Raw genomic sequence first — 12,500 nt, 5'->3', positions numbered from 1 at the left:
TAATAGAGAGAGAGAGAGAGAGAGAGAGAGAGAGAGAGAGAGAGAGAGAGAGAGAGAGAGAGAGAGAGAGAGGAGGATCCTATAATTCATTAAGAACGATATAACTACGTTTCAAGTGTGTGCGTGTGTGTGTGTGCGCGCGCATGTGCACGTGTGGAAGAGAGAGAGAGAGAGAGAGAGAGAGAGAGAGAGAGAGAGAGAGAGAATATAATCATGAATAAAGTAAATGAAACTACCATGATTATTTCCGTAGACTTTTTCTTTAGAGTGCAATGCAGTTAAATTTCAGTACGACCTGACTGTATGGGAAACTAAAAACACTTCTTTTACAATGGTTGTTCCTTTTATATAAAAATGTTCAATCTCAAAATAAAAAGTCTTATATGAAAATAAAAGACAAGATTCCTTATACTTCGAATTTTGCCCAATAAGTATAAAAAAATGCAATAAAAAATCATGTGCCGCAAAAATTTCACAACCGGATAGGTACCCTACCTTCCAGTGTAACATACACAAAAATTCAATGAATAAACTCTATATTTTAAAAAAGGAAATACACAAAAATATAAAAGGGAACCTTGGGCCGTTATAAAGACATGATAAAGTTAAAGTAACAACTCATTAAAATAACGAAAAATTAAATACCTAACACTAAAGATGACCTGAAAATGATCAGTTTCATTGGTACAGGCATAGTGGGATAGGACGAGCTCTTCCCACCCCGCTCCCTTAATTTAAGTTGGAATGGAATGAAACTCAAAATTTATGTCAAAGGCAAGGAACTGGGACCTATGAGGCCATTCAGCACTAGAAGGTATATTGAGAGTAAAAAGATTTTAAAGGTGTAACCGGAGGAAAACCTTGCAGTTGCACTATGAATCAATTGTCACGATGGAAGAAAGAGAATGTGAATGGAGGTACAGTAAAAGGAATGAAAGGGGTTGCAGCTAGGGTCCAAGGGAACGCTGCCAAGAACCTTAAGTAATGCCTGCAGTGCACCGAGTGAGGTGCACTGACTGCACGTACCCTCTGTGGGGTTAATTCAAGTACGTAAAAACTACCCAAAAGTGAAAATCGTAAGCCATAAATCGTGCAAGTCATATCTGCAAGTCAATCTGCAAGAAATCTATAGTAAAAATCCTGTCATTAAAACGCAATAATAATGTATAAACAGCCCTTTCTGAAGATAAATAACAATACAGTAAGGTGAAGTTAAAAATGTTGTCAGTTTCAACCTCTCGATAGTAATCCTGGCTACCCACATGACCATTATATAGATTTCGTCTATAGACATCTTTGTGGTTAAGTAGGAAGTTCTAGGCAGCTCATTCGATACAAGTGCTAACACTACCCACGCCTAGAGGCAGGTCTGCCGCATCAGAAAGTACAAAATCTAGCGAATTTTGAGGAGGACATGTTCTCTTATTTCCTAGTTAGTACAGTTTTGGTTCTTATTTCTTTCTGTAAAAACATACACAATGATTTTAATTAATTATTTCATTTTTAATGCGCCTCATACGTGCCAAAACGATACACGGTAAAAATCAAAAGAAAACAATAAACAATCGTCAATTGTCTTTACAGCAAATGCATATAAAAAGACGTAGAATACGGTAAAAAAAAAATCGAAAAACACGTAACTGCTTTCAGGGTTCGCTAGCTGGTAGTCATATAATAAAAAGAATCAGAAACCACTAAATCGAAGCAAGTGAGTTACTGAAAATCTTCAAAATGTGTCTAAAATGCTTGAGGCGTCCAGATTCGTACTTCCCTATTCGGAGTCTACTTGAAAAAAAGGATTCCTAGCAGGGTTTTTCTTCTCGCTGAAATAAGGTTCATGAGTCTCGCCTCATTTTAACGACTTACGTAAAGCCATGACATTAGTCTACAACTGATTATTGAAATAAAACATCTATGGACTTACCCACTGGGGTTCAAAGTAAGTAAATGTGTTTTCGCTACGTCTTGAATTTATAAGACTTTTTTCTCTCTCTAAACTGTTTCTGTTTGTCAGGCAGAGCTCAGAGGTCTACGCCAGGCTCCTTATCACCCTCAATCAACAATCTAGTAGGACATCTCCGCACGCTAGTTTAAATCACTTGTATCGAAAAGGCCGGGCATTTCTAGAAACTGATAGTGATGTTTCCTGATTATTTCAAGGCCTGAAATACGACTTAATCATTAAAAAGAACACTATTTATATGACCCGTAACGCCTGCATAACAACAATTAGTAGTTATCAGATAATTATACCTAACTTTTTCCTTGGTACTGTTCAAAATATACTGAGTTTAAACTTTACTTTGATATCTGTCTTTGATGTAAGTCCAAAATTATTTTGAATTTCCAAAACTTTAATTCGTTATCCTGGTATTTTTTGACTCGTGGCGAATAAACGTTTATTTGCCATCAATGAGTTTTACACAAAAAATGTTTCTATTCTGATTCTCATCTAGCTACCTCGCCAACAACTTCCGTTAATTTCCATGGGAAATCGGTTGCGTTGTCGAAATATTACCTGTGCCATAACACCTGTGTTTGACATCAAAACACTTGTTGCATACTAACACGATGTTTTGTGATGGTTTTCCTAAGTTGTTTTTCAGTAGGTGAATTAATCAAGCACTAATATTAAGCCAGCTGAATAAGTTACTTAAAAGGATGGGTAACTCGATTAGGAGAAAAACTGCACTAATTGATATACACACAGACATATATAAATATATATGTATATATGTATAAATATACATACACATATATATGTATGTATGTATGTATGTATGTGTGTGTGTGTGTACTGGAACACAGAGGAGTCTATATAACTTTAACATGTTCTCTCTTTCTTACTATCATCAATTTTACAGTGTATTACGTGTTGATTGTACAGCGGCGAGTCCTAGTCCTACCTTGTAAAAGAAAATGTCCTTAAATTTCACGCATGCATTGGTATCAATTTATAAAATGTTTTAGGAAGAGGATACTCAACTTAATTATGAGCCATTACCTTCACTGTTTATGTAGAAGGTTACTCATCTAAATTTTGAGCCATTACCTTCATGAGCGCGCGCGAATACACAAAAACAATCGCCAGGCTGGCAGCAGTGCTTGGAGCTGACCCATCAAGCAATGCCATTAGCGTCGATCATCACCGATGCTACCTTGGTATGTAATCTGGACACGACCCATGTCTAATTGTTGACAAGTGATACGTGCCCCGTGAGACAATTTCAGCAAATATGGACAGGCACTGAAGTTTATGTTTCTGCTTGCGCAAGTGCGAGAATACGAGATGAAACGTCCAGACAATAGTCTGAAAACTGGCGTCGAGTATGCGGTGGCACGCATGCGCATAACTCCATATGAAAGTCAGTAAGAAATAGCTCCAAAATTGCGTTGTAAAATGCCTTGCTTATATAAACAAAAAAAGAATGTTTGTCCATATATTCAACGGCCTTCATTTGTATGTGGGATCAAGCTGTCAATTAGTTTGAAGAAGAAGACGAACACAGACTGTAAAGCACAAGTGAATCTTTATGGCTAACAATTAACACCATCTTGTGTATACAAGTAAGCAATTCGTTTAACAAAAAGAAAACGAGAAGAACTGTTGATTAACTGCAGCCAAGCAATACTGCAGATGCAACTGAAAGTCTGATTTGAAATCAAATATTTTTCTTCTATTTTGAAATAATTTAAACTTGGAAAGAGGCAGCCCAATGCCTATTAATTAATGGCAATTTAATTATTATAAGGAAGCAAAGAACCCCCGCTCTATCCAGGTTATTTCTTATTGAGTAGAACCATACTGTCACATTAGATCTTTTTCCATAGAACATCAAATAAGTTAAAATGGTGTGGCATATCGAGATTTTCGGAAGGAATAGGGGGAATTAAAATTTTCCATCCATCTCTTCATCTCAGAAACAACATTAGCTTAGCAAAGGTTGTCTTCAAGTGAAAGCGTATCATATACATGCTAAACCACCCGGTTTCATTAAAATGGGCATCATGCACACGTCAGGGTTGTAAAAAAATAATTAATAAATCTAGACACGTTTTGGCTTTAATGGTACCGTACTTTGTAAAATGCCGGCCCACATCATGGAAACTGCATACGTATTTGTACACACACACACACACATGCTCATCTTTGTCATCAAAATAGGCCTGGGTCTTAAAACTCTTCTGGTGCCCACAATAGCCCAACTGACACGTGTCACGTGCTATTCTCCCAGTGGTTGTGCGAAGGACATGTCCAAGCCATTTGCATCTCCCTGTCATCGTTGTCTCGTCTACCTATGGAACTAATGTTAATTTTAAAGCTTCATTCTCAAATCGACCAAATTCTGTGGATGTAGTTTAATTTTCATACCACGATTCATGTCCATATAGCAATAAAAACGTACAAAATTAATGTGCAATCTCACTTTGTAATATCAGTCAGTATGATTTCAAGATTTATTGATCCTGTCCATTTTTGATTTGTCTGTCCTAGCCTTGTGCTAAATTCTAACTCAAGAAAAGCTGTACTGAATATCAATGTTGATCAATATTTGTACAATCCAACGTCATTAATCCTGCAACCCTGAAATGTTCTTTCATCCCTTTGTGCATACTGTTTGCATACTGTTGTAATTACTGTAGATTTATGATACATTCTATTCAGCAAGCTTAGTAAACCTGATGGCGTTTTACTGACAAAAACAGCATCACCAGTCTATCATAAGTCTGTCAAGTTTCTATCGCTTTTTTCTCCAACCACATTTTCCATAATAAAATCCGTTATTAGGTCAACCAACAAAGGCGAGATAACACTCCCAGTAGCATCCCAGCATTCATACGAAAACTCACATGACAAAGCTCCATCAACATTAGCTTTGCATCTGCACCTTCCATGGACAGTTTTAATTAGCTTAAATATCCAACGAGAATATCATAGTGACATTCCATATTGAGCTACAGACGCCGTCAAATGCCTTGTCGCTATAAACAAAGGCCATCAGGAGAGGAGTTTTGAATTCCGCCCAATGCTGCGCAATAAGTCTTAGCACTAATTTTTTGAACGGTGCAATGCCTGCCTTTTCTAGATGCAGGTTGTTCGTCGCCAAGCATTTTATCAGTGTCATCTCCAGCCAACTTGGGATGTGTACAGTAAATATTTCCATCATAAGTGATGCACGTGCAATGCGCATTTATATACATATGCATGTACACACCCACATACACACATATTCATATATATATAATATATATATATATATATATATATATATATATATATATATATATATATATATATATATATATATATATATATATATATAGAGAGAGAGAGAGAGAGAGAGAGAGAGAGAGAGAGAGAGAGAGAGAGATGCATATATATATACATATACATATACATATACAGAAATGTGTATATATACATATACATAATTATGTATATATATGTATATATGTAAATGTATATGTGTGTGTGCGCGTATGAGTGCGTATGTATGCATGTATGTATAACGAGCAACAATAAACAGGAAGATGTGGAGGCTTATTGTTTTTCTTATTCTTTTAAAGCATAAGATGCGATAACTAGAAAGTAATTTTTTTATAATATCGACATCTTTCCGCTATCAATATTTAATACATAAACTTTGTATATCTCATAAAGAAAATCTCCAGATTGCACAGGAAAGTAAACCTTGTGCCTTTTCAAGGGACTCAGCTCAATTAAAGCAAATTAACGTTGAAAATGAGACCTAATTATTTAGCTGAGAGAGAGAGAGAGAGAGAGAGAGAGAGAGAGAGAACAATTAATGCCTTAAGAAAATTACGAAATGGTACAGAGTTCAAGAGGCATCAGGTATGGAATGAGTTCATAATTATAAAACGATATGCCAATTACCATATGTGAATAAGGTCTTTTGTAGCCACATTACGGATGCTTGTAGGTTGAAGAGAGTCATGACGACCACTTTAAAATATCGCCATTTCCCTAAGCTAAGGCACCTAGGGACCTAGGGATTGTTCTTCTCTTCCTACGCTCGTCTCATACGTGGCCACGATATGCTGTGAGAACTTGCTGACTGATCAAGGTATACCTGGATTATTTCACAGTAATTCATATATTTTAAGTTATTTATAATAATAATAATAATAATAATAATAATAATAATAATAATAATAATAATAATAATAATAATAATAATAATATGCACAGCGATTGTGAGATAGGTTCGTCAGGAGAGTGGTAACGTGTGAAAGGAAACAAGAGGCCCAGTTTGGACCTCTGGTTTCTCATGAACCTGACGTGTGTGAGATATAATTCAGCAGGTTGCCTATAATCTTGCTGGCTACAAATGACTGATATCTGTTTTGCATCAAGTTTCTTATCTTAAATTTCACTTTTATCTTTAACGGACGAAACTGAGAAGGGAAGAGCGACAGGCTTGCAACTCCACGTCATATGCGAATAATGAAGTTACGCCTTTGGCCCCACTTTCCCTCCAAAACCCCCGAGCAAGTTGATTTAAAGGAGACCCCTAAAGGTCTCCGCCTCGCTCGGGAATCGAACCTTTCTAGCTATCTCTCTTTATATATATATATATATATATATATATATATATATATATATATATATATATATATATATATATATATAGTGTCTATATATATGTGTATATATACATATATATATGCATGTATGTATACTGTATATATATATATGTATTATATATACACACACACTATATATATATATGTATATATATATATATATATATATATATATATATATATATATATATATATATATATATATATATATATATATAATGATGATGATGAATAGTCCGGAAAACAGTTTTCTTTTACTTGCCAACGTTTCAGGACTCATCCCGTTTTCAGAGTTAAAAATACAGAAAATAACATATCAATAAAACTCAGAACAATTCTGTACAAAACTATCCTAAAACGCCAAGGAGAATTTTAAACCTATATCTTTAAAATGATAGAAGTGCGAAATTCAGAATGTGGATTGTTGCGATCAGTAGTTAAAATCTCCTAAGATTAATAAATACATAAAATCAGACCAGCTCAAGGTAAAAACTCTTTGAAAGACCATGGGCATGAAAATAGCCAGAATGAAGATTTAGTGATAACCGGCTTATGTCATATGAGGGGGCACAAAGGACAAATGGTTGTTGTGATTTGGTACCCGTTTTTCTTCAAAAGAGATTCTAAAATCAAAAGAGAAGAGTTGTTCCGTGCTTGCGCAATAATTTCAAAAGTTTTTTTTTTTTTTTTTTAATGAAATTGTCGTTTTGCACTTGTTTGTATGTTCTCTGATGGCTGAGAACTATTATTTTACTAATTTTTTTAAGAGTATGTCACCGATGAGAATCTACATCTACGAATATTCAGTAGTCTTCTTGTGAAGCCCACCTAGTGTCTGCGATTATATCTCGGACAACCAAACATAAACGAACGAAGATCGCATCAGGGGAAGGAGAGAATCCTCAAGTTTAAAAAGGGATCCTAGGGTTATGGGATTCTTGAAAATCAAATTCAAATTCAAACTACAAAAAATTTTTTAAATGTCATTCTCAATCTCTTTCCGATATCTTGCACTATAAATAATGGTAATGAGGCATGCATAGCCATTTTTGGAGCAGTGTGTGTTTGAACCTTTGGGCTGCATATTTTATCTAGAAATTTATAAACAGTTTTATCGAATAATTTTTTGGGGAAAACAATTATTCCGGAGATATTCCAAAAAGAGAATGTCGTTGTGGGCGGTTGTCCAGTCAGAGGAAAGAGTAAACGTCCTATGGACAAGGGCCGTTATAACATTAATCTTAAATCTTGAAAACAGAAGCTGAAACAAGTTAGTGTCTAAACCAGAAAACGTCATATTCCTGTATATGCTAGTTTCCGATGTCCGCTCTCTAGCCGTTTCAATGTCATGATACGATAACCTCTTGTTATTTTTCTGTAAAAGAAAACTATTGAGATGGCTAGTTGTCTATCCGTCCGCACTTTTTCTGTACGCCCTCAGATCTTAAAAATTACTGAGGCTAGAGGGCTGCAAATTGGTGTGTTGATCATCCACCCTCCAATCATCAAACACCAAATTGCAGCCTTCTAGCCTCAGTAGTTTTTATTTTATTTAAGGTTAAAGTTAGCCATGATCGTGCGTCTGACACCACTATAGGTGCCAACAACACAAGCCACCACTGGTCCGTGGCTGAAACTTTCATAGGACGCGGCTGAGTTTCATGGGCCGTGGCTGAGAGTTTCATACACCAGGTGTAAACTGTTACTGAAATTTAAAAATTAGACAGCATGTTCCTTTCGTTTAAAAGTTGCTACCGTATCATCTACGTAGTATAAAAGATCGGTCTTTACCGCAAATGACACTGATCTAAAAATTGTCCCTCTACGTGGCACATGAAAATATGAAAATGTTGGGCTCCGGAAAAAAAAAATAGGAGCTTCCATCGCTATGCCATCACGTTGTTATATTCTTCTTCTTCGTTTTAACGTGCTTTTTCCCATTTTTATATGGGGTGAGCACGATGCCTTCATTTTGAAGGACTTTGATTTGGCGTTGGGGTAGGCCGTAGCCTCGATTGGCTGCCCTGCCTGACATCGCTTAGATCCCGGTAACGAATATGTACATGTGTCGTACCAAATCCCCAGCTCCCTTTCTAAATTTCCCAATAAAAACAAAATAAGTGTCTAGCACAGAGAGTTCGATTAACGTTTTCAAAGCATAAGGCGAATTTTCCACTCAGACCTATTCTAGCGTCTTGCAGTTTACCTGATTTTAATTTTGCCAAATTTCTTGTGCCTCTTTTAAAACCCCACACCTTCAGTGAGCAGACATTATCGAATTCGGCTTCCCCGTTCCTGAAATCACCAGCCAAAACAAATCTCACAATATAGTTTGTTATGATACTGAGCCACCATTTACAAACGTGCCCTTACAAGAAACTGTCAAACTTTGGGCCCAATAATGGGTACAACAGCTCGACAACCAATTACCCTGTCCTCTGTGGCCCTTCCTTCGCCTAAACCGGTTACCACTAAATTTGTATTCTAGCTATTTTCGTGTCCATGGTCACTCAGTGTTTTTACCCTGAGCTGATACGTTGGTCTCCTAGTTACTCCGATTTTATTTATTTGTTAATTCTCAGTGATCATCACTAATGCGTATTGAAAAAAATCCATATTTTGAATTTCACATTTCTATAATTTAAAGATTTAAATTTTATAATGTTCCTAAGTGTTTTTTTTTCGACAATTATTTAAGAAAATGTCTGAGTTTTACTGATGCGGTTTCTTTTATGTATTTTTGTCAGCTCCTCATTGGACAAGTCTGTAGAGTTCTCGACTAGCATTCTGCTAGGCCCGAGTTCGAGTCTCCGGCCGGCCAATGAAGAATTAGAGAGGAATTTATTTCTGGTGATAGAAATTCATTTCTCGCTATAATGTGGTGCGGATTCCACAATAAGCTGTAGGTCCCGTTGCTAGGTAACCAATTGGTTCTTAGCCACGTAAAATAAGTCTAATCCTTCGGGCCAGCCCTAGGAGAGCTGTTAATCAGCTCAGTGGTCTGGTTAAACTAAGGTATACTTAACTTTTTATCCTTGAAAAAGGGATGAGTCCCTAACGCTGGCCAGTAAAGAGCAAAAATGTTGTCCAGACTATTCGTCATCCTCTTCATTTTATCTTCAGAGCTCTTCTATATATATATACATATATATATATATATATATATATATATATATATATATATATATATATATATAATGTATGTGTATGTATGTATGTATGTATGTATGTATGTATGTATGTATGTATGTATGTATGTATGTATGTATGTATGTATATTATTGCCATAATTTAAAAGTAATTGAAAAAATAAATCTTTATTCAAAATAATGACGTAAACCACATTTCTGACAGACGAATATGAACTGTTCAGCATGAGCAGAAAAATAAGTATTTCTTGAATTTGTCTTTTGCTTATTAGCTTGTTTTATATATATATATATATATATATATATATATATATATATATATATATATATATATATATATATATATATATATATATATAAACATACATAGACAGAGATACTGATAGACAGATAGTATGTGTGTGTTATGCAAAGAAATACTGATATGCAAAAGACATAATCAAGAAATATTTATTTCATACTGCCCATGCCGAACAATTCTTATCCGTTTGTCAGAAATGTGGTTTACGACATTATTCTGAATAAAAATTTGTTTTCTCGATTACTTTTAAATTATGGCAATAGGTAGTGCAGGTAGACAGTGAAAAAACTTATATGAAAAAGTAGTCACGTGATCCACTAATGGAATCTTAGCTGGAAAAAATCTTGGCCATAGAAAAATTCAAAATTTCATATTTGATTATCCATCTAAAAGGAATTGGCAGTTTCATACAATCCAAAATTTGGATGTAATCCGTGATACTGATTGAAATAAATGAAACAGATCGAAGTTATATAATCGGGAATGATAACTGCGTCAGTTATAAAGAAGTCACCGCTTCAGAGGAATCAACAATTTAATATTTCCCAATGTTATGACGGGATCTGTGATAATTATTTGAAGAATTGGATAAAAGAGATCGAAATTACAGTAAAAATCACTTTTCAAGAGTATGGTCATTAATGGAAGTCAAGAACTACGTTATACAATACGGTCATAAACTGAAGTCGATAATTAACTTATACAATACAGTCATCAATTGAAGTCAATAATTAAGTTATACAATACGGTCATCAATGGAAGTCAATTATTAAGTTATACAATACGATCATCAATTGAAATCGATAATTAAGCTTTACAATACAGCCATCAATTAAGTTATACAATACGGTCATCAATTAGATTATACAATACGGTCATCAATTAAATTATACAATACGGTCATCAATTAAGTATACAATACAGTCATCAATTAAATTAACAATACGGTCATCAATTAAGTTATACAATACGGCCATCAATTAAGCTATACAACTCTGCCATCAGTTAAGTTATATAATACGGCCATCAATTAAGTTATACAATACGGTCATCAATTAAGTTATACAATACGGTCATCAACTGAAGTCGATAATTTAGTTATAAAATACGGTCATCAATTGAGTTATACAATACGGTCATCAACTGAAGTCGATAATTTAGTTATAAAATACGGTCATCAATTAAGTTATACAATACGGTCATCAATTTAAGTCGATGATTAACCAATACGATACGGTCATCACTTAAATTCAATAATTAAGTTATACAATACAGTCATCAATTTAACTCGATAATTAAGTTATACAATACGGCCATCAATTTAAGTCGATAATTAAGTTATACAATACGGTCAACAATTTAAGTTGATAATTAAGTTATACAATACTGTCATCAATCTAAGTCGATAATTAAGTTATACAATGCGGTCATCAATCTAAGTCGATAATTAAGTTATACAATACGGTCAACAATTTAAGTTGATAATTATGTTGTACAATACGATCATCAACCTAAGTCGATAATTAGGTTATACAATACGGTCATCAATTTAAGTCGATAATTAAGTTATACAATATGGTCATCAATTTAAGTCGATAATTAAGTTATACAATACGGCCATCAATCTAAGTCGATAATTAGTTATACAATACGGTCAACAACTCAAGTTGATAATTAAGATATACAATACGGTCATCAATCTAAGTCGATAATTAAGTTATACAATATGGTTATCAATTTAAGTCGATAATTAAGTTATATAATACGGTCATCAATTTAAGTCGATAATTAAGTTATACAATACGGTCATCAATCTAAGACGATAATTAAGTTATACAATACGGTCAACAATTTAAGTTGATAATTAAGTTAGACAATAGGGTCATCAATTTAAGTCGATATATAAATTACAATACGGTCATCAATTGACGTCAATAATTAAGTTATAAAATACGGTCAACAATTGAAGTCAATTATTAAGTTATACAATATGGTCATCAATTTAAGTCGACAATTAAGTCATCAACTCAAGTCGATAATTAAGTCATCAATTTAAGTCGGTAATTAAGTCATCAATTTAAGTCGATAATTAAGTCATCAATTTAAGTCGATAAGTAAGTCATCAATTTAAGTAGATAATTAAGTTATACAGTGCAAGGTTGAAGTAGAAGCTCGTGACGCACAGGAATGCACCCCACGTCAAAGGGCTCATCAACTTCCTTCCGTGTCCTGTGCAGTACAACCGCGGGGTGGTGGCTTCAGCCCTACAGGCTGTGCTGCCCTTGCTGTATTATTCACTCCACTGACTGAGTGGCTCCGTCAGTCTCGCCAGTTCCCAGCATCAGTGCTCGGTTTGCGTCCGGTGTGGATGGAAGGTCCTCGACTCCCTCCGTCGCCGTCGTCTCTCTGTCCCTCTGCCGATTGGTGTTATCGCATTCAGCGCA

The 12,500-nt window shown here is 34.8% G+C and overlaps 2 protein-coding genes across 4 annotated transcripts in view; one reads left to right on the top strand and one right to left on the bottom strand.

The window, feature by feature from the left end:
• LOC136835944 (monocyte to macrophage differentiation factor 2) overlaps nucleotides 1–12,500 on the bottom strand; it is a 263,773-nt gene that overhangs the window by 77,725 nt on the left and 173,548 nt on the right. The window lies entirely within an intron of this gene.
• LOC136835943 (diuretic hormone receptor-like) overlaps nucleotides 12,300–12,500 on the top strand; it is a 185,612-nt gene continuing 185,411 nt past the window's right edge. The window contains exon 1 of the mRNA XM_067099826.1: nucleotides 12,300–12,500. This exon is cut by the window's right edge and continues 525 nt beyond it. The gene's annotated coding sequence lies outside the window, so the exon portion shown is untranslated.

This window comes from Macrobrachium rosenbergii, chromosome 55, assembly GCF_040412425.1.
Source record: "Macrobrachium rosenbergii isolate ZJJX-2024 chromosome 55, ASM4041242v1, whole genome shotgun sequence".
Taxonomy (NCBI): Eukaryota; Metazoa; Arthropoda; class Malacostraca; order Decapoda; family Palaemonidae; genus Macrobrachium; species Macrobrachium rosenbergii.
The sequence above is the reverse complement of the archived record's forward strand: the minus strand, read 5'-3'. Positions and strand labels throughout refer to the sequence as shown.